The sequence below is a fragment of the Panthera onca genome, chromosome F1 (genome assembly GCF_046562875.1).
Source record: "Panthera onca isolate mPanOnc1 chromosome F1, mPanOnc1 haplotype 2, whole genome shotgun sequence".
NCBI classification, from domain to species: Eukaryota; Metazoa; Chordata; class Mammalia; order Carnivora; family Felidae; genus Panthera; species Panthera onca.
In genome coordinates, this window is record NC_138355.1 from 19,925,753 (window position 1) to 19,953,464 (window position 27,712).

The 27,712-nt window shown below is 46.1% G+C and overlaps 1 protein-coding gene across 4 annotated transcripts in view; it reads right to left on the reverse strand.

Moving 5' to 3' along the window:
* The window catches only part of KIAA0040 (KIAA0040 ortholog), a 43,701-nt gene that overhangs the window by 10,174 nt on the left and 5,815 nt on the right, over window positions 1-27,712 (reverse strand). For 2 of the 4 annotated variants that reach the window (XR_009613429.3, XM_060643569.3), the window contains one exon: window positions 3,097-3,254. The exons of 1 other annotated variant lie outside the window; for it this stretch is intronic. The gene's annotated coding sequence lies outside the window, so the exon portion shown is untranslated. Of the gene's footprint in view, window positions 1-3,096; window positions 3,255-16,685; window positions 21,736-27,712 lie in introns of those variants that run through there. One more of the 4 variants, XR_009613430.3, reaches the window with a different exon arrangement.

Sequence of the window (27,712 nt, forward strand, 5' to 3'; positions counted from 1 at the left end):
TGTCATGTATTCTTGGTGGACAGACCCCTTAATTATGATATAGTGCCCTTCTTCATTTCTTGATACAGTCTTTACTTTAAAGTCTAGATGGTCTGATATAAGTATGGCTACTCTGGCTTTCTTTTGTTGACCATTAGCATGATAGATGGTTCTCCATCCCCTTACTTTCAATCTGAAGGTGTCTTTAGGTCTAAAGTGGGTCTTTTGTAAACAGCATATAGATGGATCTTATTTTCTTATCCTTTCTGTTACCCTATGCCTTTTGATTGGAGCATTTAGTCCATTGACATTTAGAGTGAGTACTGAAAGGTATGAATTTATTGCCATTATGTTGTTTGTAGAGTTGGAATTTTGGGTGGTGTTCTCTGGTCCTTTCTAATCTTTGTTGCTTTTGTCGTTATATTTATTTATTTATTTAATCTTTTCTCCCCTCAGAGAGTCCCCTTAAAATTTGTTGTAGGGCTGGTTTAGTGGTCACAGACTTGACTCCTTTAACTTTTGTTTGGCTGGGAAACTTTTAATCTCTCCTTCTATTTTGAATGACAGCCTTGCTGGATAAAGAAGTCTTGGCTGCATATTTTTCTGATTCAGCACATTGAATGAATATATCCTGCCACTCCTTTCTGGCTTGCCAAGTTTCTGTGGATAGGTCTGCTGCAAACCTGATCTGTCTTCTCTTGTAGGTTAAGGGCTTTTTTCCCCTTGCTGCTTTCATGATTCTTTCCTTGCCTGAGTATTTTGTGAATTTGACTCTGATATGCCTTGTTGATGGTCAGTTTTTGTTGAATCTAATGGGAGTCCTCTGTGCTCCTTGGATTTTGATGTGTTTGTCTTTCCCCAGGTTAGGAAAGTTTTCTGTTATGATTTGCTCACATAACCCTTCTACCCCTATTTCTCTCTCTTCATCTTCTGGGACTCCTATGATTCTGATGTTGTTCCTTTTTAGTGAGTCACTTATTTCTCTAATTCTTTAATTTTTTTTTAACATTTATTTATTTTTGAGACAGAGAGAGACAGAGCATGAACGGGGGAGGGTCAGAGAGAGAGGGAGACACAGAATCTGAAACAGGCTCCAGGCTCTGAGCGGTCAGCACAGAGCCCAACGCGGGCTCGAACTCACAGACCGAGAGATCATGACCTGAGCTGAAGTCGGACGCTTAACCGACTGAGACACCCAGGTGCCCCTCATTTCTCTAATTCTTAAATCGTGCTCTTTTGCCTTAATCTCCCCTTTTTTTCTGTTTCATTATTCTCCATAAGTTTGTCCTCTATATTGCTGATTCTCTTCTGCATCATCCATCCTTGCCACCGTGGCATCTATTTGAGATTGCAGCTCAGTTATAGCCTTTTTTGTTTCATCCTGACTAGTTTTTACTTCTTTTATCTCCACAGAAAGGGATTCTAATCTATTTTCGACTCCAGCTAGTATTCTTATTATCGTGATTCTAAATTCTGGTTCAGACATCTTGCTTGTATCTGTGTTGGTTAAGTCCCTGACTGTCGTTTCTTCCTGCTCTTTCTTTTGTGGTGAATTCCTTCACTTCGTCATTTTGAAGGGAGAAAAGGAATTAATGAGGTAAAAAAAATTAAAATAAAAAAATATTAAAACAAAAAAGGAAAAAAAACTCAAACGCAAAAAAAAAATCGAATAAATGATGCTAGATCCTAGGTGTGTTTTGCTCTCGGTGTTGAAAGTGGCTTGATAGATTAGAAAAAAAAGGGGGAAAGAAAAGAAAAAAAAGGAAATTGTTAGAAAATTTGAAAAAATGAATACACTGAAGTAGACTAAAATGAAATGATAGAAGTAAAATAGAAATGAAAAATTTACACAAGAGTAAACAATAAGTAGAAAAAAACTAAAGAAAAATATTTTTAATAAAAATTGAAAATAAAAATGAATTTTTTCTTTTTCTGTATTAAAGAAAAAGAAGAAATGAAAAAGAGAAAAAAGAAAAAGAAAGAAAACTGAATAGATGGACCAGCGAACAGACTGAAATAAGACTCAAATTACTTTGTTTTCCCCTAGAAGTCGAACTATGAAGCGCCTTATAGTCCATAAAATAAGTAGGTGGAGAGCCGTGTTCCTGAAGAGCGAGGTTGGCCCAGTTGGGCGGGGCTTAGGGTAACGGCTCCGTTCTCCACTAGATGGCGCTGCTTAGCTTCCTGGGGTGGGTTGTTGTGGCCCTTGTAGGTGCGTATGCGCATGCGCGGGAATGGTGACAATGGAGTAACCCAGCTACCCGGTCTCGTGTCGGAATCCTGCTCTCCCCAATCGGCAATCGCGCACCCGTCCTTTGTCTTCGGCTTCTGTCTACTCCCTGCTTTTACACTGTCCGTGACCAAACAGCACCTCCCTCCTGGGTTTTGTCTCAGATGCGGCTGTTTTTCCCAACCCGTTATTTCTGAGGGACTGTGACTTTGATCCGTTCTGCCCGTCTGCGGGAGGGTCTCACTGAGCCACGTCTGGGTGCTGGCCGCACCCGGGAACGTCCACGGGACCGTGCTGCTGCCGACACCCAGAGACTGAGGCTGGGTGCCAGCCCACCCCAGAGAAAGTTCGCAAGATAGTGTAGCAGCAGCGTTTCGGGGATTATGGAAAATCACAACACGCATCTGGCACCAGGCTTCACCCTTAATGACATTGTTCCAGCACCAGCGAATGTGGTTGTTCTCCCGGGTCCACTGGCGCCTTGCCTTTGGGGACTCACACAGCTTCTACCAGGTGTCCTCCCAGCAGGGGAACCGCCTCTCCCCGTGTGGCCCGAAGACCCCCGGACTCCACTCTGCTCCTGGGGATTCGCCCTTCCCACCCGAGCACCGCCAGGTATGGAGCTGTGGCATTTCAGCCTCTGCGCTCCCTCTGTTACAGTCTTAATGGAATTTAAACCCTCTCCTCTCTCCTTTCTCCTTTTTGCCTTTTTAGTTCAGTCCCTGTGGCTGTTTCCACTTTTCCACTTTCTCTCCAGCTGCTTTTGGGGGGGGGGTGCTTTGCCTGTATCCCCCCGCCCCCGTCTCCATCCTCTCTCTGCACACAACAGTGGCCCCCTGCCCTCCGCAGCTTCTGTCTCCCCCAGTTCACCTTTCCGCACCACATACCTGCTGAGTTCTGTGGTTCAGGTTGTGCAGATTGTTGTGTTAATCCTCAGATCCGTTTTCTAGGTGTGCAGGACGGTTTAGTGTTGGTCTGGCTGTATTTCATGGACGTGAGACACAAAAAAAACTTCCATGCTGTTCTGCCATCTTGGCTCCTCCTCCTTTTTAAAAAAGTTGTTAAATGTTTATTTCTGAGAGAGAGAAAGAGCACAAGCGGGGGAGGAGCAGAGACAGAAAGAGGGAGATACAAAATCCAGAGCAGGCTCCAGACTCTGTGCTGTCAGCACAGAGCCTGATGTGGGGCTCAAACTCATGAACCGTGAGATCATGACCTGAGAAGTCAGAAGCTTAACCGACTGAGCCACCCAGGCACCCTTGGTGTCTTTATAATAGTAGGATGCCCTTCAAGAAAAGATAAGGGCCTGAGAAGCACTGGAAAATGTTTTAAGAGAGCTCTTCATCCATTTAACAAACATTTATTGAGCACCTAATACATGCCCCACACTGTGTTAGGTATTAGGATTCAGTGAGGAAAGCTAACGACATGGTTTCTGGTAACATGGGGCCTTGTATATTCCAAGGAAGTTGTTATTATTGAGGAATCATGTCATAAAGGACAAATAAGCAAATTTCAACTTAGGTTGCTTAGTTGGCTGAAATAGAAGCATGCATTTGAATTATGTTTATCTCAATGTCTCAGGCCCTCCTACCCCTCCCAACCTTTGTCTCAAGCTCGTCCATCCTATGACACCTAAAATAGCCTTTGAATAAATAGATTTCTTTTCCAGCGAAAGCTAATTCGATAATTCACTTTTGGATTCCTGAAGGTACTTATTTGAGTCTACTCTCCATATAGCCAAAAAGAGTATTCATTAACATTTGGGAGCCAAGTCTGGGGAAAATTCAATTAAAAAGGTATTCTTTATATTTTTTAATCTAAGAATTCTCTTCTAGGCCCCCCAGGTTACTTGCTGAGCTCTGCTAATCTATACTGTTTCATTAGTATTTATGAGCCTCTCATTGTTAGCATTTCCAGGAAACAATCAAATATCTCCTTGGTGGTATGAATTAAAAGTTTGAGCTTCCACAGAATGTTTTGTAAAAGGAGCCAGACTTCGGGCCTTAGAAATGCTCTCTGGGAGGCACCATTATTTTGTTGGATCTCAAGTATTGCTGACACTGTTTGAAAGATAATTCGTCTATTCTTATAAAACCAACAACAGGCATTAACCAAACACGATTGTTTGATGATTGTTGTTATGAGGGTTGGTGAGAGGAAAAAGAAGGGGGGAAAGTTACTTTCAGTTTCCTTAAAACCAAAAATTATTCATCTTTATATTCTCCATAGTATCTCACTGGAGAGAGAGTCATTCATTCATTCTTTCTCCCAAGAAGCTTCGATCTGTCCATGTTGATGGCTAACAATGATCCCAGAGCCAGGAGACCTGGGTTTGAGCCCTGGGTCAATGTGTGTAACCTTGGTGAGTTGCCGAACCTCAGCTACAAAATGAAGCTAATGAGCTTCCCTCGTAATGATGTGGTGAGGATTAAAAGAGCTCAATATATTTAATGCATTTTGTAAACTGTAAAATACTGTAGAACATAATCTATGAAATAGTGAGTTATCTCCAGATAGCAATGGATTAATTCTAGCCTTGAGCTTTCCTTTTCCCTCCCTTACCTCCATACCCAATCCTCATCATCAAAGAACCATAGGCCCCCACCCCATCAGATGAAGAGAACTTCACAGGTAACCTTGCTGCTTATGGTGGTCAGCAGGTCTGTGGCTGTAATTCTAGACTCTGGCACCCGTCAAGAGGGATGGAGAAGGGTTCTTTGAGGGAATCTGTTGGTGTCTAGAGGATTATTGATCTCATAAAGTAAGGCCTGGGGAAAATACCTAGCCCTCGGTGGGCCCAACCCCTCTCCCTGGCTTTGGAATCCCTGGAAGTGTAGAGGGATGGGTCTTTCCACAGAGAGATCTGATCCATCCCTGAGAGCCAAGAGCCTGGTTTTCCTTCTGGAGCTCCCCAGCAGGGGGCAGAGCATGCTACTTTGCATTTAGTCTCTCTTTGTTCCTGATTGTTAGATGACATAATACATGTAAAGCTGTAGAATAGTGTCTGTGGGGTAGTAGATGCTTTCTAGAAATGTTAATGATAAAGATCATGATAGTACCCAGTTAAAATCCCTAAGAGCAACTCCACAGTGACCTCCAAATGGTCCAATTTTTTTGCCTCCTTTAAGGGGTAGGGTGAGGTGGGAGGTTCAGGTTTCTCTCAGAACCTTAAAAGATTCCTCTGCTCAGCTGCTGACTCCAGGGTGTGCATGGGGTGGGGAGGGGGGCGTCTTATAATTGAAAGTTGGCAGCAAAGACCTCTCCTTGGCCTTTCCTCAAATGCTTCCATTGACTTTTCTACCTCATGCTGTGGATATCACTGTGTTGCTTTAACTCTTCACCCAAGGATGGACTGCTAGCCAGGCTGGCTGCTTAAGAGTCACCTAGGGCATTAGTTAAGTGCAGATTCCTGAGCCCTGCTCCTGGAGACACTGATGCAGTAGATCTAGGGTGAGCCCTGGAGTTTATGCTTGTAACAAATAGCCCGACGGTTTCTAGACAATTGTTAGGTTTAAAAGCTGTTGTATAAGCAAGTTGTTGCATCAGCATAGGAGCCTTGTGTTGAATGAAGGAATGGGTCATGGGTGAGAGGAGGTTTATGTTTGTGCACAGCAGCACGGTGGCCTGCTGTGGGGGGGCCTCTTTAGGCATTACCTCTTGCTCTCGTGTATTCAGAGCATCTGGGCCAAGACTGCTTTCCCAGAGGTCACAATTCAATGTGGTAAACATTCATTGAACACCCACTATGTCACCAGCCCTGAGCGCTTTCCAGTTGAGCAAAGAGGAGAGAGAAAAATAGCAGAAGTATAATGTGATGAGTCCTGTGGTCAAGTTCTGTGTAAAGGGACATGAAGACAGCCCAGGGGAAGGAGTAAATAATTTGGTCTAGAGAGGGTTACAGGAAAGAAATGAAAAGGAAATTATAATCAGGGCAGGTGTCTGCTCAGTGATTCCTTCAACGACTATGTATGGAACACCTGTTTCATGCTGAGAACTGTGTTGGGTCCTGGGTGACCGGGAACAAGCGGACTGGGTCCCTGTTCAGGTGCTCAAAGTCTAGTGTGGGAAGCAAACACTCATCAGAAAACCCCACATACAGGTGTGAAAATAGCATACGGGAAGTGTGACAGAGGAGAAGCCCATGATGCTTTCAAGGAGGTGGGGCAGGCTCTGGGTGGGGAGGATTCAACCACGATCTGAGCAAAAACATGGTCAATTACAAGAGCAACACATGGTCAGGGTGTCTATAAAGTCTTGAAACATAGAGTAAACTCATTTAAAGCATCTTCAAGTAATATGCTTGATAGGTTTTTCTTCAACCCTCAGCTACCTTTGCAGGTGAAGTGTCTCTAAATTGGAAGCCATGAGTTCAGTTGCTAATGAGTTATAAAGTGTCCCCCAAAAGTCTAGAAGCATGTGTATTTCTAGGGAAATATGTGTTTTGTGCCTTTTCTCAGTCAAACAGTTGGAGCCACTGCTTCTTCTGAAAAGGACGTGAAATGACAGTGTGGCTGAAGTCAGCAGCAGCGAGTGGGGGTGACAGTGGGGTGACATGAGGCCCACGAGGCAGGCGGCCCCCACACTCACAGGGCTTGTAAGCCGTGTTAGTGGCTGGTGTATGCTGCAAGAGCCATGGGGGGTAAGCAAACGAGGGGACATAATCCATATGTGTTCTGCAAAGAAGAGTATTGCTGAGGTGAGAGGGGACAGGCTGGCAGGGACAAGAGTGGGAGGCAAGATTACAGTTGTTCAGGGAAAATGGCAGCAGGGATGAGGGCGAGGGTGGTGGCGGAGGGAGGGACAGGTGGGCTGACTGGGGCGTTCTCCTATGGACGGTGGGAGAACTCTTGGGCAGAGGGGCATGAGGCAGTGTCCCAGGCCGTGCTCTGCTTTTCCACGCCCACCCCTAGTCCCTGGTCAGGTCTCCGAGTCTGCCGCGTTTTATTTTTTTCAATATGGGAACCTCATCCGTCTCTGCCTGACTCCCTGCCATTTCTCCTGGAGGTTTAGAACATCTTATTAAGTCCCAGCCTCTCCAACCCTGCCTGCCCAAACCTTGCCCCTGCAGTTCTTGCAAAAGCCCTATGGTTACAATAATGTCACACACTTCAGAAACCAAGGTGTGCTGGCAGCGAGGGCACTGAGTAGAACCTCAGTCAGTAGTTATTAACTCTGCTGCTCTGGATACAGATTTTCTTGACGGTTCTCCCCTTGCTCACCTGGCATGCTCAGATGCCTTCTAACAGATTTAAGTACTGTTTTGTACAAAAATGGTCAGATCACAGCAATAATCTGCTAGTGGAGAATTGTGCTTATAACTTAAACGTGGTTCCAGGCATGATGAAACAGATATCTGTATTTTCCCCAGTGTAATTAATGGCTTCAAGTACCTAGTTCTGATGCAAAGTTGGAGGCTCTTTTCTTCCCCCAACGTATACATTTATGGTATGTAACTAGATATTAAGTATTAGAAGAAAATAGATAGTATTTTTCCTCAGAATCAATGTTATAATTATGGGTGCAATTTTGAACAAGGGCACACATAGGTCATCAATATAAAAATGATTAAGGCACTATGATTATTAGAAATGATAAAATGATGCTTTATCATATAGACATTCTGAACTGGAAGAATCCAGATATGGGTCATTTGGTTGGGTATCCTCACTTTATTTGTAAGGCATGTGGGACCAAAAGGGGCTGTGATTTGCTGGAGGTCACACAGCTGACAACTGGTGGAATCAGGGCCCGATCAATGTCTTCTGACTCCCAGCATCACCTCCTGCTAAGGTCTCCCTTACAAAAGTCTTCACGAATAAGCATTAAGGCAGCTCTTGGCAACATGCCCACCATATCCTCGTCCTGGGCTGAGGCTAGACTACCCTTCTCAGCCCCCTTAAATAGTCGTGGGACCAGGTGACTGAGTTGTGGCTGAGGGAACGTGGGCCTGGCTCCTGAAACCTGTCCCAACATCCTCCACGTTCACTCTGCTTGTTCACTGGCTGGCTAGGTGCCAAGGACCCAGCAGAGGACTCCAAGGCCGCTGGGATGGTACAGGAGAAGGTGTTTCGGAATGACCACAAGCAGAACACCCCTACTGACCACACTGAACAGTAGAGTAAGTGAGAAATAACCTTTGTTGGGTAAAGCCATTGATTTTGAAGATTATTGGCTAAACCTGTTAGCCTATCCTGACTAATACGAGCAACAAAAAGGTAGCCTTGGGGTAATGATTATAACAAATATGCAGTGAGGTCAACAACTCTCCTGGAGAGTTTGCAGCTTTGACCAGAAAGGAGTTTAGCCAAGCACTTCAGAGTGCTAGTTCTGGGACCAGATACCCTGTGTTCAGATCCTGGCTCTGCTACCCACTGACTGTGCCACACTGGGAAGGTTACTTTCTGGGCCTCAGTGTTCTCATCTGTCAAATGGAGTTCACAATAGTAGGTTATTGTGAAATCTAAGTGAATCAGTAGAGGTAGATAGAGCCTCTCAGAACTGAGCCTGGTGATAAATGTGAGTCCTTATTTTTCGACCCCAAACCAAAGGCTGGCCAAAAGAAACATCTCTCAGCTCCTCAGCTAATAATGATTTCGTCTGCCTTTTTAGAATTGGGAACGGTTCTGAAGTTATGACTTTGACTATATAGGTCTCCTTTAAGAGGCATTTCTCTCCCCCTCTTTTCTCTAGTTTTCCTGTAGTAAAGAGATTTTTTTAATGTTTATTTATTTTTGAGAAAGAGAGACAGAGCACAAGTGGGGGAGGGGTAGAGAGAGAGGGAGACACAGAATCTGAAGCAGGCTCCAGGCTCCAGCCCCAAAGCGGGGGTCAAACTCACAAACCACGAGATTATAACCTAAGCCAAAGTTGGACACTTAACTGACTGAGCCACCCAGGTGCCCTAAGATATTCTTTCTAACTTATTCCACTCATCCTTCTTTTTCAAAGCAACCATTTCAGAATTAAAATATGCACAGGCATCACTCAGAAGCAGCATCATAAGGATGTGGATACAGTCTATTCACTTTCTCTCCATGGATCCCACCTCATGGGGCAGAGTGGGATGCGAGCCTCCTTCCTCACCCCCACACCAAACCATCCTTCATCTCTTCCCTCCCTCTTTCTTTCCTTCTGCCAGTGTATTTAATGAGCTCCTAGCATATTCTAGTCCTAGGCACCATGTTCCTAGGCACTGTGGATACAGTCATGAATAACTCAGATGTGGTCAAGCTATTTACTTTCCATGAGGAGAAGGGCAAAGTATGTTGTTAGTACTTTAAGGAAATAATTGGCCTGGCCTGTGTGGAGGTGACTTTGAATGGAGATCTGAAGAATGGCAAGGATCCAGTTGTGTGCAGAGCTTAGGAAAGGGCCTTCTGAGGGGCAGGACAGCAGGGTTAAGGCTCTGAAGGGGGACGAGCTCGGCTGATCCCAGTAGAGGAGGAGGCCGGTGCCCGGGGGCCTGTGAGCACCCAAGGTGAGGTGTGGATTAAGCTGGGCAGCCCTGGCAGTGAGTACAGAGGACAAAAGGTGGAGAAGAAAAGAAAGGGACCTGAAAAGTTCAGACGCCCTTTTCTTTGTCCCCATTGTTGTCACATTTGTCCAGTTTCTCCTTCCTCCAATTCATCTTTCCAAAGTCTGGAAGTGGTCACGTCCCTCTGTTTAGCCCCTCTTTGACTCTTCATCGCTTGCAGGATAATCATAACTCCTTCGTCTCCTATCATCCCAGGCTCATCTCCTACCACCGCCCTTATTACTACATTTTCCAGAATTCTCCCCAACATTCCTGCTCCCTCCCATTGTTATGCTTCGGCACATGCTGTTCTGTCTGCCTGGAATGTCTTCTCACCTTCTTCTCTCTGTCCATTCACAGGAGAGCTCCTTGTCCCTCAAGCCTCCTCTGTGGGGGAGGCCCTTCTGGAACTATCAGCTCTCTACTCCCAAGCTTCCCCACAGCAATTTCTTTCTCTTCTGAGTTCTCACAGGGCCAATATCCTCCCATAGTTCTTATCTTACTATATTATAATTATTTGGGTTTTTTTTTGAGAAAATTATAAGAATACAGAAAAGTAAAAAAAGTCATATGTAATAATACTTTATATGCATATATTAATATATATGGTACTTGTTGTCTCTTTTCTCTCACATTCACTGCAAGCTCCTGTATGGCAGGGATTCATACTCATCTGTGTAATCTGACACCGTCATTCAATGTCTATCACACAATAGGTGCTAATAAATGTTTGGTGAATGAATGATGTCTTTCAATGCTCAGGCTAAGCAGGAGACTGACCGTATCCGTGGTTCTCCCAGGTAAGGGTGGAATTGTGTCGCCTTCCTCACGTTTTTACGTCGAAGTCCTTACCCCAAGTATCTCAGAATGTGACCTTAATTGGACACAGCATTGTTGCAGATGTAATTAGTGAAGATGAGCTCAGGCTGGAGTGAAGTGGGCCCAGAATCTAATGTGACTGGTGTCCTCCATAAAAAGGGGAAGTTTGGACATTGAGACAGACATGCACAGAGGAAAGACACCGGGAAGAGAGAGAGAGAAGATGGCCATTTACAAGCCAAGGAAAGAGGCCTGCAACCCATCCTTCCTTTGTGGCCTTCAGAAGAATCTGACCTTGCCAACCTCTTGATTTCAGACTTCTTACCTCCAGAACAACATGAGACAGATACATTTCTCCTGCGTAGGCCACCCAGCTTGTGCATTGCTATGGAAGCCCCAGGAGGTTAAGAGGTCCCTTTTGCTTCACCCCCCACTTCTTCATCAGCTGGTCCTATGAGCTCTGTCTCCAAAATATGTGCCCAATCCAGTCACTTCTCCCCATTCCAAGACGAGGTCAACATCATCTCTCACCTGGATTATGTGACAGCTGCTCAACCAGTGTCTGGTTCTCTGCTTCTGTCTCTACAGGCTGCTCTTTTCACACAGGCCAGATGATATCACCCCCCAGCCTCACACCTCCACTCCCCACCTGGCTTCCCAAGGCCTGCAGAGTAAAGTCTAAACCCTTAACATATCCCACAAATGCCTCCTTCATCTGGCCCTGCCTCCTCTAATCTCATCTTGTACCCCCTTCTCACTCACAGGTCCTGGATGCACCTTACTTTAGGACTGTCCACTCCCCTCATGAACTTCTTTGCCCCTTTGGTACATTTGTTCTCAGATCTTGGTGTGATTGGCCACTTCATAACACTCAGGGCTTACCTCAAATGCATTTCCAGTCAAGTGTAACCTCAGCAGGAGGCTTTTTTTAACTAAGAAGACCAACCCCCAATCAACCTCTACCACGCCATCCTGTCTTACTGCCTTTGTAGTGTTTCCCACTCCTAAATTTCTCATTCGATATATGATGCTCTGGTCACTTTATTTACACATTTATTGACTGCCTTCCTGCATTAGAAATGAGCCTAATAAGAATGGGGCCCTTGCCTGTCTTATTCTGTTTGGATGCTCAGAGACTGGCATGTAGTTGAATGAATGAACAAAGTCATGCCGGCTAACCCAAGTGTCCCAAAGGAAAAGAGATTTTGAAAAAAATGTTAATCACTCAGCCCTGGTCATTAGGGAGAGAGACAAGGAGCAATGAAGAGCATAGAAACATGACCATCAGTCACATCTGTGGCCAGACTTTGATGGCAATTACCCACCATTTAGCCCACAATCCAGCCACATTCTCCAGCCAACTAACTCATTTAAGGAGGAAATAATGATCAAGAAAATTTCATATCACTGAAAGCAGTTGGGAATGTGTGTGGGGGGGGTGTGCTTTATCAGCTCCTATATTATCACCTACTTTCCTTTTGCTTAGTTACAAAGAGCTCATTGTAGCTGGGACTTTCTGATAACAAGGGATCCTTTCCTAATTACTATATGCTCTATTTCAGGTTCAGCAGAAAAGACAATTAAAAAGCTCCATTTCACTCCAGGTTCAAATGAGTCAATCTTTCAATCAATCAAGTATTAATTAAGCGATGCCAGGAAATACAGGGGAGATAGAAATTCTCTCTCTACTCAAAGATGATACCAAGGAAATAATTAGAAAATAATTTAAGAACAATGAAAAGAGTTTAAAAAGGTTTTCATTTGGGCTTTCTCTGGCTTTCTGTTAGGGAATGCCTGGAATCTTTAGCCCCTTTATTCTCGTTTGCTCTTTCTCTTCCCTCTTTCCTTCTTTTTCTCTCTTCTCATGGCTAATTACACTGTCTCCAAAGGGTCCATGCTGTAGACCCCTAATTAGTCTTTTTCAGTCACCCCTTAGGATTAGATACCAGCAGTCCTGTCTCTCTGATTCTCTGAAAATTCCAACTGTGCTAAATGGATTGAATATCATATCTCCAGCCTGTTAGCAAGTCAACAAATTCCTACATATTCATGTCCTTGAGATCACAAGGGAATTTTCTGATTTTTCTTCCCCTAAACTAGAAAACATACAGAGAAGGATTTTGCCCTCCTCTGTGAGGATTCCACTGGTGTGGAGTCTGGGCGGCATTCACTTAAGTTCTTTGATCTTGGTGTTTTCTTCTATAAACAGAGATGTTAGCACATTTCTCAGAGGGTTAGACATTTTTATCCACTGTGCTACATCATCTTACCTTCCATACCTAGCACAGTGCCTGGTAGACAGTGGGCTGGCAATAAGTATTTGTGGAATGGATGAGTGAAAGAATGAATGAGTGAATGAGTGAATGAATGAATTGTTGGGAGCAATAAGATATCATGTGTGCAAAGCATGTAGCCCTAAGTACACTTCACACAGCAGGCACCTTAAATTGCCTTGAGAACCATGCAGCTCTGTGTTTATGATACTATTCATATTGTGTGAAATGTGAAAAACATCTCTGTGTTAAAGACTTATTTTGGAGGTGCCTGGGTGGCTCGCTCAGTCGGTTAAGTGTCTGACTTCGGCTTAGGTCATGATCTTGTGGCTGGTGGGTTCAAGCCCCGCGTCAGGCCCTGTGCCGACAGACCGGAGCCTGGAGCCTGCTTTGGATTCTGTGTCTCCCTCTCTCTCTACCCCTCCCCCACTTGCGTTCTCTCTCTTTCTTTCTCTCTTAAAAAAAAAAAAAAGACTTATTTTGTTCTAACCAGAGGTTGGTCAATTTTTCCCTGAATGGATTTAAAAAGCGAGTTAGCTTTAGATTTAGTTAGATTTAGATTCCTGAAGAATCGGGGCAGACACATTCACCGTCTTCCTGCTTTCTTGAGAATTTGATTTCCATTCATTTCCAGCTGCATCTCCCGCTTTCAGCCTTTCTGACCTCCTGGATCTAGTTTCTTAGGGGTGCCTTGTTTTGTCCATCACTATCAACTTTCACCTGCTCATTCAGCTAGAATGCTCACTTGTTTTTCTTTAACTGGCCTCTTTTGACATAGATACTTTAGGAGGCCAAAGCCGCAAAAAGAGGTTGGCAAAATGTCTTATCACCTTTCACAGAAACAGGGGGTGATCTGTTGTATCAAAAAGTCACCGTCTCTTATATTCTAAGTGCCGCGACTCTGGAGGTGGGTCTTTTCATCCTCAGGACACAGATGAAAAAACTGAGTCTATCAGGGATTAAGTAATTTGCCCAAGGCTACAGAGCTCCTAAAGTCAGAAGAGGTTGGACTCTGGTCCTATCTGAGTGTGAGAGGATCCTGCACGTGACCACAAGGCTGTACGGCTGCCATCCTCAGGTGACGCCTTCCACCTCTGGACATTCTCTTCTCAGCCGAGGGGGTGTTTACCGAATCAGTCATCCATCAAATGTTTGAAAGCCTGCCATGTGTGTCACACCCTATGGGTACACTCTTGACTGATTAAGGTGTCTTCTGGGTCTTCAAGGAGCTCACATTTTTTTTTTTTTTTTATGAATGTTTCCTTTTTTTTTTTCCAATATATGAAATTTATTGTCAAATTGGTTTCCATACAACACCCAGTGCTCATCCCAAAAGGTGCCCTCCTCAATACCCATCACTCACCCTCCCCTCCCTCCCACCCCCCTTCAACCCTCAGTTTGTTCTCAGTTTTTAACAGTCTCTTATGATTTGGCTCTCTCCCACTCTAACCTCTTTTTTTTTTTTTTTCCCCTCCCCCATGGGTTTCTGTTAAGTTTCTCAGGATCCACATAAGAGTGAAACCATATGGTATCTGTCTTTCTCTGTATGGCTTATTTTACTTAGCATCACACTCTCTAGTTCCATCCACGTTGCTACAGAAGGCCATATTTCATTCTTTCTCATTGCCACGTAGTATTCCATTGTGTATATAAACCACAATTTCTTTATCCATTCATCAGTTGATGGACATTTAGGCTCTTTCCATAATTTGGCTATTGTTGAGAGTGCTGCTATAAACATTGGGGTACAAGTGCCCCTATGCATCAGTACTCCTGTATCCCTTGGGTAAATTCCTAGCAGTGCTATTGCTGGGTCTATTTTCAATTTTCTGAGGAACCTCCACACTGCTTTCCAGAGTGGCTGCACCAACGGAGCTCACATTTTAATAGGACCCAAAACGTAAGAAAAGGAATACAATGCGATATCACATACGACAGCGGGTACCCCAAAGGCATAAAACTCCTTTGAGTGCTCGCTGGCAGTCCAAGAGCTATAACCAACCCATAGGCACTTTCATTATGATTTTATTTTTTCCCCTCCTCTAACTTCATGTACAATTACCAATTTTTAGCTAGTCCCCAGATTTGGCCACCAACCTATCCTCCTGCGTAGCCACAACCTGCTGGGGCTTTAGAAGGGCCTGTGTGTCCTCCTTAACCCCCATCCCACAGCCTTCCCCACCCTGCCAGCCTCACCCAGTCCTGTCACTGCATTTAAAGCCTGCGGGTCCCAGACTACAAACTGCATCCGGAGTAGGGACTAGATTCCCTAGTCTTGCACGGTAGTCTACGTAGGGGAGAGTGAGGCAGGGGGCTTGAAAAGGAGAGGTGAGGACAAAAGGCAAAAGGAAAGCTGCCCTTTCCAGCTGAAACCACCATTTGGATCCACTGACCTTGGTCTTTGGCTAATCAGACAAATAATAAGGATGAGGGCTGTCTGCAAGAGGAGTTAATGAGTCTCAAAATGTTCCATGCACAATACAAAAGGCCGGCAGAGGGGTGCAGTGGAGAGAACATCAAGCTGGGAGCCAGAGGACCCAGTTTTAGTCCCGATTCAGTTGTCTTCCAACCCTCTGACCTTGAGTGAACCAGTCAGGCTTTCTGAGCCCTCTCCTCATCTGAGAAATGAGGCCAGGAGCTGTCCCAGATATCTCTCAAGATTGTCGTGGAGAATAGCCAGGCATGTGAAAGAACACTGAGAAGGGAGGCTTGCAATCGAAATGCAAGGATCAGACTGGAGAGCTGAATTAAAGCTCAAGTGAGAACCCCTGAGCTTCCCTTCCTGAGGCAGCCCTCCACCCTCCCAACCCTGGCCCCATCCTTCCTGAATCAGTCATTAGGAGCTGTGTTTCCAGTTTGGAGAATTTACGGGCATACACACTGACAACACCCGCATTCATGTTTGCTGCCTGAATATATCTGATCTGACCACATCCTGGTATTAGTGCTAATAAAACCTGTAGCCATAGTTACTGTGAAATACCTGGCTTACTCAGCTCCCATTTTCACTTGCCAAAACTATTTGGTACACGATTTTGGAGCCAGTCTTTGTGGGTGTGGTAAAGCACATAGGTACAGTTTTATTTTTGGAAAGTGTGAGCTTGGGGTCTGAGGTCATCTTCAAGTTCGGGGCCATTGAGGAGGGCGGTGCCTTCTCTGTCCTCCAGATGAAGGGAGCATTTTGTGGCTGACCCCGGCAACAGGCACTTAAGTCCTCAAACGTCACATCCTCTCCGAGGGAGAGGGTGTTTCTTGAAAAAGCAGGAAGACAATCCAGCACTTGTGTGAATCGGCGTCTCCCACACAGGTGGCAATCAAAAAATAGGCCCGAAAGCTGCGTAATTCTCTTTAATATTAGAGAACTTAGTGTTCTCACACCTCGCAGCCATACCTGCATGACGGACTGATTCGGTTTTCTCGGTGGTGGGGCAAGAGAAGTTTATAGGCTAAAATAGTTGAAAACTAATGGGGTGGCAAAAATACACAGGGATGCAACTCAAAAGCAGTACGGATATGATTTTATTTTCCTTTCCATTTTCTCCTTTCATAGGATGCTGACAGAAGTTCAGGGCAATTAAAAGTCAAAAGCTACCTTACCATAATATTAAGGCTTAAAACATAAAGGCCGAGTCATAGAGGGAGTGAGCAGAAATAGTCTCATTCCAATCATAACTCACCCCTGCGGAATGCACACTGTGGAATATTTCAGACTCGCCAGGCTTTGGGCCCCAGGCTCCTGCCCGCAGGGCGGGGTATACAGAGGCACTAACACTCCTGGAGGGCCGACCTTCACTTCCTGTCTGCAGGGGCTTAAATCTGCATCCCCAATGTCACGGGGATCATTGTTTTTTTTTTGTTTGTTTGTTTGTTTTGTTTTTTGGGTTTTTTTGTACAGTTTTGCTAAATAATTCTTGGTGAATGCAGAGGATGTATGAGTTTGCTCATATATTTATGGAGCACACACTCAGGCAAGTGGCACCCCCTTCTTTTGATCCAGATGACCTTTTCCAAGTCTCATCAAATGCGGCTTGGGTGCCTCTGTGCAAATAGATTGTTACTCCTAAACTCCTGTTACAGAGAAGTTCTGGAACCGACGATGGCTTCACCCCACACCTAATCCTCTCAATTTGCCTGCCCTCGTCCCCAAATGTCTTTCTCTCCGTCCCTGAAATGCCCTCCGTAAGGGAGGCTACAGGTGCTACAAATATGTCATTTGGGAGCGTGGATTTAAGACACTGGCTTAAGCTGCGATTGTTGGCCAGGGGTGGGGGATGCCAGTAGATACTACGGCAAGCGCATGCGCACAGACACACCCTTCCCTTGGCTCCACCTCCATCCTCCTCCCCATCCACCACCTCTGCTCCATCCTTGCCTGGAGACCTCAGAGCTTTACGGAAGACAGCGGGGTCTCCGGGAGCGGAGGACTGGTGGGAGAGACCCTGGACCTCAGACCTTGTCTCTAAGCTCTCCACCTGTGTCCTCAGGGCGGGGCGGCTTGCAGACTCCACACCAGCTTTTAGGCCTCATCTCCCATAAGCAGCCCAGAATACATTAAAAAAAAAAAAAAAAAAAAAAAAAAAAAAAAATCAGACCAACTCTCAGAGTGTCAGGGTCTTGAAGAAATAGGCCATTGCGTGGACACACTTTGATAGAGCAAAACGACCTGAATGTTTGGCCATGCCTCTGCTGGTGAGAAAGGAGGAGAGGGCTCCCCAGGATAGGAGCCGGCTCAGAGCAGCCAGAGAGGGGGGCAGGGGTCCTTGTAGAGGAGGCAGTTCTGCTCCTCAGTGGAGAGCCTGTGGGGCTCCAGTTCTGGCTTTGACTTTTAGGTGGTTTTATTTATTTATGCTCCTGTAGGTTTGCATATGAGCTGAATTCTTGGGAGGAAGACAGACTGAGAGTGTAGGGGAAGCTCCTAGATTGTGGTATGAGAAGTCAACTCACATTCTCACTTGTGACTTCGTGTGCATCCTTGAGAAGGTCATTCAGTTGTTTTGGGCCTCAGTTTCTTCATCTCTAAAATGGGGGCAAAATCTGGACAAATACTCAAGAAAGTGATAATATGTGTTGCCTCTGTGGAAGGACACTGGGGGCAGAGCTGGGAGACTGGCTTTTATCTCGTTCCTTTGGTACTATTCTGAAGGCTTGGTCACATGCACATACTTTCTGAAGGAAACGAGTAACTAGCAGTGGACAGCCGCCTTGCAGGGTCCTGAGGTCAAAGCAGACAATGCATGTGAACATGACCCTAGGCTCTTAGGAACTGTACAAATATTTAGAGTCACAATTACTATCATTCCAGGCAGATGTAGGGACATGGCAAAAAATGTCACACCTCAATTCTTCCAGGTAGCGAGTGGCTTGAAATTCTTAATTTGCTCCCATGCTGGGAAGTTTTCCTGCCCCCAACCCAGAGTGGATGGATGGATGGATACCACCCCCACACCCCTTCTCCCCCAGGGGGGAGAGGGCTCTTTCACCTGGCTGTGCAGTGGTGCTGGGAGACCTGGATCCCCTGTGTGCCCAAATGACCCCTGCTTTTCAAGGGCTAGCTGAGCATGTCCACCCTGCCGAGCGAGTTCTGACAAGCACATTCCATCCTTTGCCAGGAGGCAGTGGGGCCTGGCTGCCTGGTGGGAGCTGCGGGAGTGGTACCTGCCTCTATGACTGCCCTGTGACTGACCCCTGGCTGGGAGTGGGGGTGGGGAGGTTTATACAGAATGAGTGCCAGTCTCCCTTAGGCTGTTTACTGGGTCACCATAATAAAAGCCATGCTGCAGGCTATCGTTCTTTGTATATGAAGAAGCTAATAGAACTAACAACAACGATTTCCATCAATAAAACCTGCCATTTGAATTACTTTTCCTGAAGTAGCACGTGGGTTTCATTTCAAGAAACACTAGTTAAGGAACTACTATGTGGTCAACTTGGTGCTGAGGGGGAGCCCAGAAGTGTAAGAAGGTTCCTGTCCTGGGAGAGTTCATGGAACATGGAACGCTGTTAGGTCCTGCCAGACGACAGTGCGGGTCCCTGCCTCTCCCCGGCCAGACCACAGGTTCCTCCCTTCTAAGATGGGAAGGTAATAATCACACTGACATCATCACCCTCAGCCTTGCTGTGGAAATCAGACAATATACAGGAGAGTTCTTTATAAACTGAAAATGCCCTTCCAAGTATAATTTTCAAAAATAATCATGGCAGTTAGAGGCTAAGGTAAATATCAGAAAATGCCAAAGTGCACACACGATCAGGAAGGAGAGGAATCAATGTTGCCTTGGGACTTAAGTGGGAGGCTGCACGGCAGAGTCTGAGGTCGGATGGTTGGGTGGGAAAAGGGGAGCTGAGGTGAGCTGGATAGGATGGGGAGCCAGGGTGCAGGTCAGAGGCCAGCACATGCAGAGTTTGGGCCTGGGGTAGCAGTGAAGAAACCTCCCGAGGAAGAGTGAGGACCGAGGTAATACAGGCAGGGCTGGTGAGATTACACAGGGCTTGGAAGGCTGAACATTGGTTTGGTGTAACAGGTGCCAGCGAGGCCCTGAAAGCTGGCGAACAGAAGAGACATAGCAGCGTCACTGTTTCAGAGGCCACATACTCTTAACCTGATCCCTCTTGTAATTCCAAGTGTGCCTTGGCCTTAGCTGGCGTTTATACAGCAGCAAGCCCCCACCCCTGGGCTCGGGGCACTCTGCCCTAACCAGCCAGGCTCAGGAATCACAAACCTTACAACTAAAAACACAAATTTTATTAATAGCGCTCTTGCCTCCTTACACAAAATCTGATTATGAACTGAAATGAAGTATCATCAACCCAGTCGGAAAGAAACTACTATTTATCTCGTGATCCTTTGGGAAGGATGCAGGCAGAGGCTAAAAACCCTGATGCAATCACTTCTCCAGTCTTAACAGATGCCCAGATGGGCTTGCGTTTACTTATGATTGGGGGATGTCTGATCGAAGACCTTGCCCTCATAACACATGTTAATGTTTTAAGGGCTTCTGCAAACATTTCTTTACTCGGTCTACCATAATGTGAGGAAGGGAGAAGTTTCTCACCCTATTTCACAGATGAATGACCTAAGGAGAAGAAATTTGTTCAAAATTTGTTTAAAATTGCAAAGCTCGTGAGCTACCTAGGTGGCTCAGTTGGTTAAGCATTCGATTCTTGGTCTCAGCTCAGACCATGATCTCACAGTTTTGTAAGTTTGAGCCTCACGTCAGGCTCTGTGCTGAGCCTGTTTGGGATTCTATCTCTTCTCCATCCCAGCTCATACTCTCTCTCTCTTAAATAAATAAACTTAAAAAATAAAATTGCAAAGCTGGTTAGTGGCCAAGGGCAGAGAGGGTTCTAGTCATCTGGTTCCCCAGTGCAATGTTGTCTTCACTACATTAACTTCTACAAAGCAACAAGAGAGGAGCTAATAATGGCAATTCGTCACTTCTGCAGTTTACTCTCTCAGACTCCCTGAGATTTGTGGTCCCTCTCTTGCTCTGGGGCCTCTACAGGTTTCTCTGTCTGGAACCCCCCAGCTCTCCCCCAATCCCAGTCCAAACGCTACCACCGAATCTCCTGACTTCTGTTCATTTACATCTCAGAGAAATATGGGTCCCCTTGGGAAACCTTCCATGACCTCATTGATGTAAGAGCCCCTGCCCAGTAGCCCTCACTGTCCTTACACTGCTACCATAGCCCATACCTGGTTGAGGCTAATTGTTTATTTAATCACCTTTCTTCCTTTCTAGACAGAATCTATTCCCATCCAGCATCCCCAGCATCTGGGACATGTTTGCTTTGGGAAAATACTTGCTGAATTAGTAAATGGACATTTTTATAGATGAGGAATCAGGCCCACCAAAGTTAAACACCCAAGGGCTCACAGATGATCAAGAATGATGTGGTAATTCTTCTTCCCCTAAATATCCAGTGCTTGTTCCAGACTGCCATGCTGATTTCTGGGTTCACACACAGCACTGTGGTCAGATGGAAGAAGATGCTCCGAAGAAAATCCATCAGCGGGATTTTCAATATTCTGGGTCTGGAGAACTCTTTCAACCTGAGCTCAGAGTGTACTTCCATGCCAGATACTCCTGGGCATTCCAGAGTATTGGCACACTCTGCTGGCCTCTTTTGGTGACTGGCTATTTCTGAACCTCCAGTTGGGCTGTAAGTGCCAAGAAACAGCGATGATAGCAGTGACAGCTTTCTTCCAAAGATCGTTGGCCTCAAATGGAGATTGCACGTGTTCTCACAGGGCACCATATTGAATGTAATGACCTGCCACCATGCTCTGGAAAAGCCTTGATTAGATGTCTTTCTGACACATCTTGGTGTTCATGAATTGATACCATTTTGTTTGGTAATTTCTGGTTGCTGAGCCGACTGAGTAGAGTATGCGTGTGTGTAGCACTCACTACATACATCACTGTTATTACTGCAAAGGTCTCTCCCTGTTTCTTCCTAGAGGGAGGAACTCCCTTGGCTCGCTTTTTTCTTTCTTCCCTGAGCCTGGGTTGTTGCCACAATTGAGGCTGAGGGGGCCAAGAGCTGCCATCTCCAGTATCTGCAGTGGAGCAGCAGACGATCCAACTCAGTGCAAGTATGTTGAGTAACCACTGGGTGCCTGAAGCCCTTCTCTCTGTTCTAAGGCTTTCCCAGATAATGCTGCCTAGTAAGAAACAGAAACCTGCCAACTACCTGGGTAAGGAACTCCAAACTGAACTAAAGATGTAGACTGTGAACTCAAGGAATTTATTTTTTGTTGGGGAAATGGAGGAACATGAAAGAAGAACGACGAAGCATGACTAGTTAAGTGTCCAAAGGGAAATGCAAACACATGGTTATGGAAGCAGCCAGGAGGAAGCTGTTAATTCCAGTGAGAGATCTAGGCAAGGCTTCACAGAAGGGGTGATCAGGGTGGGCACCTACAGGGAGAACAGGATGATTAAAATGTAGGGAGAATGGGAGTAAAGGGATTCCAGCTGCTCTTGAAAGAATCTAATCAAGGTGGCCCAGATATGGAGCCTCCAACCCCCCCCACCATTACCACGGCAACACGCCAACAACTCATTCCAGCCCTCCCTCCCTTAGAGCTCTTCCGGGCCAGCCACTCCAAGCTCCAGTGGGTGCCATGCCAGCGAGCTGCCTGGCCCAAGGTGAGGGTTCCTCGGGGTTGCGGCCTGAGGAGGAGGGCTGCCTACTGGGAAACTTACTCTCTCCATCCCACACCTCCTCACCTATTATGGCTTGAATGCCCAAGGGCAACGCTGGGGGTGGCCGATGATGTGCTGGGCCCAAGGACCTCCAAGGGTTGTTTTCCAAGTTCAACCACGAAGGCAGATTGTTGTGTAAGAAAACTTGATGTGGCTTGTGGGTTTCGGCCTCCTTCCCTCTCCACTCCAGACTCTCTACTCCAGACACAATTTATTCCTTTCCATATTCTTTAATTTGGTACTACTACTGATTTCAAATCTGGAGTCGCAAGGTAACCAAAGCCAGTTCCAGCTGGCCCAAGTTCAAAGGGATCTCTCTATCTCTCTCTCCCTACACACACACACACACACACACACACACACACACACACACACACTTAGTAGTTAGCCTACCCCTGTAGCAATTCTGCTAATGTTTAATTTTTTTAAATGTTTATTTTTGAGAGAGAGAGACAGACAGAGTATGAGTGGGGAAGGGGCAGAGAGAGAGACACACACAGAATCCGAAGCAGGTTCCAGGCTCTGAGCTATCAGCACAGAGCCTGATGCGGGGCTCGAACCCACAGACTGTGAGATCATGACCTGAGCCAGAGCCAGACACTTAACCGACTGAGCCACCCAGGCAACCCAATACTGCTAAACATTTATAGAGAAGGTTTGTGGAAACCAAGTGGGATTTTTGCCCAAGCAGGCCAAACCCAAGCCACAGGCTGCAAACTGGAAGCCCGTGAGGTAGATGTGACCAGAGACCAGTGACTGGATTTCTAGTTTCACATCACATCCTCCCCCCACCCCCATGCCACCTGCGTTACTCTTTTGGATAGACCCATCTGGAGGGAAGTCTGCCCCTCCTCCATTCACTAGCTGTCTGACCTCAGAAAGTCCTCAGCAGTAAAAACAGGGTAAGAGTAGAATTGGGCTCATAGGTCCACTGTGGAAATAGGATGAGTTAAATAATCTGTATAACGTGTAAAACAGTGCCTGGCACAAAGTAAATGTTCAATAAGTGTTAGCTTTGTCCACCAGGCCCTGGAGGTATTTGAGCTTGTGATCCCCACAATGATTCAATGGTGGGGGGTTCAAGGGTGCGGAGGGACACGCAGGCCACGGTGTAGCATTGAAAAGCACCGCTTGCTATTTCTGGCAGAGCCAGTGAGGAACACTCTGGCCTGTTAAACTGCAAAGACTGACCTGTGTGTAGCCCCTGCGGGAGAGGGGTGACAGAAAGGAGGCTCTGGTGGCCTGGGGGCTTTTCTGGAATCCTGGTTTATATGGAGATCTATATCTCTATGTCTTCCCCCCGCTGCTGCCTCACCTGCCTGACAACCAGTGGAGATGATCGTGTACTCTGTACAGATGCTGTGCTACGTCTGCTTTCCCACGTGACTGTATTTGAGCTCTCTATCTGAGAGCTTTTCCTCTAGGAGTCCCCACTGCTTAGTGTTAGCACATAGTAGGTGCTCAGCGTTTGTCGAATGGTTAACAAACTGACTGGTTATGATTTTGGAGGATGGAAAAGAACCAGAATTAAGAACGCCTGTGTGAAGGCTAAGGTGTTATCTCCTCTGGGCCCAGGCGCCCACACTCATCACTGGCACTGGAGCCCTGGTATCCCTATGAGCTTTGCACAGGCCTCTGCAGGGCCAGACCATCCAGGGGCATAGCAGGTGGGGCTACAGCAGGTTGAGGGGTCCAGGACCGGGATCTGTGCGGAACAGGAAGGTCTTGCAGTGGGTGGAGCCCAAAGCAGTGGTTTCCAGCTTAGGCAAGTGGGTCAGAGCCTGGACAGCCAACCGGCCAGGGATGGAGGAGGTGGCAGAATATTGAGAATGGCGTGGTCCGGGCGATGGGTGAAGAGCTGGTGGCCCTCAAGAGCAGAGATCCCAGGACAGACTCTAATCCCAGGGAAGAGGCTGTTTCTCCCAGGTCTGCATGAGAGGGGCAGGATTTGCTCGCAGGTGCTCACAGGTTCCTAGATGGAAGGTAGATCTGGACTTGCTGTTTTTTTTTTTTTTTTTTTAAATTCCCTGTGGCCTCTAGTGTATATAGTGTCACACACACACAGAGTTTTTGAGAAATGTGTACGGAAATGCAGCTAGACGCACACTGGGACTGTTTCTGCCTTCTAAATCGAGGCCTCCAAGCCTCCTAAGAGTTTTTTACAATTTTCCTTTTGCAAAGAGGAGCTGAAGGTGCCTGACCAAAGGCAACTGAAGGTGGCCAAATCTCACTGACGATCTCCAAGACAGAGGAGTGAGAATTACCAACTGGGGGCGGGGGGAGGGGCAAGTCTAGATCTCTCCCCATGAAGCTGCTGTTTCTTGTACCTGCTGGCTGAGACCCAGCATGGCCATACGCTAGGAGTCTCTGAAGCAACAATACAATCTCAAGATGAATGGACAAATTTTGATTTTAGAAAGTGGCTTACCGGGTTCATTTAATTTCTTCTTTAGAATCCCATGCAACCCTAGGGCCTCCTCACCTGGGCATGCCAAGATCTCCTCATAATGCCCTTTGCATGACTTCCCGCCCCTCCCCCCACCCTTCCCATCTTCTCATGTACATGGTGCCCACGCAGATATCACAGAGAACCACACAAGCCATTGTAGGCCTTTTCTCACCTTCTTTCCCTGATGCCCGGGCCATATCTGAATTGAGAAAGCCTATGAGTTGAAACGCAGGCCCTTTTTGGAGTCGTGTTAACAGGGTGACAGGGGCTGGATGTTCCAGCTGCAGAAGCACATGTTTATTAACCTGTGTTTGATGAGCAGCTACCATGTGCCAGTGACCGCGCAGTGGGAATTTAATGACCAAGTGGTGGTGCCCAAGGGTGATGGCGGAGGGTCAGACCTTACCAAGGGTCACAAAAGTTTATACATAAAATAACACACTTCGATCTTATCTCTTCTGGGAAGTCTGTCACCTGAAGCTGGGCTAAGTGGTTTCCCTCTGGGTCCTGTGGGTCCCTGTTGTGACACCTCTCATAGCATTTCCTACACTGTGTCGTAATTGCCTCTTTATCTATCCATCTGCCAAAATAGACTGTGAGCTCCCGATTCATTATTGGTGACAGCTGCAGAGTTTCTTTGTAGACTAGGCTAATGGATGACCCTCTGGAGCCAAGGGAAGAGCACTTAGCTTTCAATAGAGACCTCAGTTTCCTCATCTGTAAAACAAGGAGAGTAAGTGCACTGTCCTGAACACTAAATGAGAGGAAGTAGATGAAGCATTTAATGCAATGCCCGGCACGATGCAGACTGTGCTCCATAAATGTTGCTGTTGTTATGTTACTTCCTACTCAGTCACACCAAGGAGAGTTTATCGTTTGTCCAAACAGTTTCTTTCTCAAGCAGACAAATAACCTCATCTCTAGGACAACAAGGAGCAGAGTTTGATATCCTTCATTAAAGCATAAGATCAAAGGTAACAAATAAAAGACTAGGGATAGGACAGTATGCTTACTTAATATGCATATTATCATCAAGAAAGGATGTTGATCAAAATGTGGGAAAAGGAAAAACAAAATGATAAACATAAAATAACCATGTGATTCAGCAATTATACTCCTAGGTGTGTACCCCAAACAACTGAAAACAGGCACTCAAACAAATCCTCGTACATGCACGTTCACAACACCAAAAGACAGAAACAACCCAAATGTCTACCAACAGACGAATAGAGGGGCACCTGGGTGGCTCAGTCAGTTAAGCGACCAACTCCTGATTTTGACTAACGTCATGATCTCCCAGTTTGTGGGTTCGAGCTCTGATTCAGGCTGTGTTGACAGTGTGGAGTCTGTTTGGGATTCGCTCTCTTTCTCTCTCTCTCTCTGCCCCTCTCCCCCACTCTCTCTCTCTAAAGTGAAAATAAATAAATAAATAAATAAATAAATATTGAAAAATAAAATAAAATGGTTAATTGTATGTCATGTGAATTTCACCTTCATAAAAACTTGGTGGGGAGGTAAAGCAAAATTTCTTGAAAGCTCATAGATGGTAAATGGAAAACAATGATATAGTTCCTATTATTAATTGTTTAAGATGTATAAAATGGCATTGATTCTTTTTTTAGTGTGTATTTATTCATTCATTACAATACCAAATGTTGAATGATCACATATTTCAATGGTGGAGATTCCTTATTGAAGGAATACTGTTGTTTTTTTTTTTTAAGTTTATTTATTCATTTTGAGAGAGGGAGAGAGAGACCGTGTGTGAGTGGGGGCGGGACAGAGAGAGAGAGAGAGAGAGAGAGAGAGAGAGAGAGAATCCGAAGCAGGCTCTAGGCTGTCAGCCCCAACGTGGGGCTCAAACCCACAAACCATGAGATCATGACCTGAGCTGAAATCAAGAGTCAGATGCTTTACCAACTGAGCCATCCAGGCGCCCCAGGAATAATGTTTTTAAACCACTGAAGACTTATTCCTGGAAAATGTCAGTCAGGAACATCAGACCTCCTTCCCCATGTGGCACATGCTCTGTGACTGAGTCCCTGTCCCTTGTCCCAGACAGGGTGGAGGGAAGACTCAGTGCCTCTGTCTGGAAATGAGATATTCCTTCCATGGCCAGCTGTGAAAATCTGTGCCATCTGTCCTTTGGAAACACAGTAAAAATCATCTTTTCCTCAGAGGGGTCAATAATATCCTTGTGAAAACCTATGAAGAGCACGGTAGTTGGAAATCAGCAAAGTATCCTAAGGCACTCAGCACATCATTGTCTTTTTTCTGAATGAGGGAAGGCTCTGGGCCAAGTATCCCACAGAGCAGGAACTGAGTTTCTAATTCAGAAACCAGGAGAGCACCGGGCAGGTCATGTCTGGACGGTGCGGGGTGCAAACGTATTCCCCTCTCCCAGAGGAGGTTTCATTTTGGGACAGTGTGGGTCACACATGTGATGAGCCTGGAGGTTTTACTCTAGACCACCGCTGTGCTGTACTGGCAATTGCTATTCAGTAGATGGTGGGCCTTGGGCGGGAGGGAAAGTTTCAGGTCAGGAGCAGAAGGCAGAGAGAGAAGGGAGGGTGCAAGCCTCAGTCATTTACAAGAAAGGGGCTCCATGGATGGGGGAAGTCTGCAGGGCTGGCCTTAAGAGCAGTGTGTTCTCTTTCAGCTTTGCTACTTTTTGTCACATCGTGTTGAATAAACAATTGCGATGTGCTCATAAAACAACCTGCCGGGTGTGGGGGCGGGGGTTGGGGGGGAGGGAGAGTGTAGCATGACAGTCAAATTGCATGCCTCAAATTCTTAGCACCACTGTTGAACAAATGGCTACTGAGAGCCTAGCATGCACACTAGAAATCTGAAGGAACCGACAAAGGTTGGATGAACTTGTTTTCTCCCAGTCCCAAATCATCGGGAAGGTTACTTTGTCCTATATGGTTCCTGGGTGATGTTAGGCCACTGGACACGAGTGGCCCGATGGAGCCTCCAGGCTATGGCCAGGGCTTTTACAGCAGAAGAGCTTCTGAGAGCCCACACTTTGTCCCACTGGTGGAGCGGCAGAAGATTCTAAGATTAGAAACCAGGGCCAGAAGGGCAGACTCAGGTCCTCACTCAGGTTGGAGAGGGAAAAACAGGTTCCTGGCTTGCACTGAAGCATTCTCTTCTCTTTCCACGGGGGCCATGGCCGCATGCCACGTAGGCTAAGACGTGTCCGCTGTGCGCCATTCTGTTTCCATAACACAGCGGCTA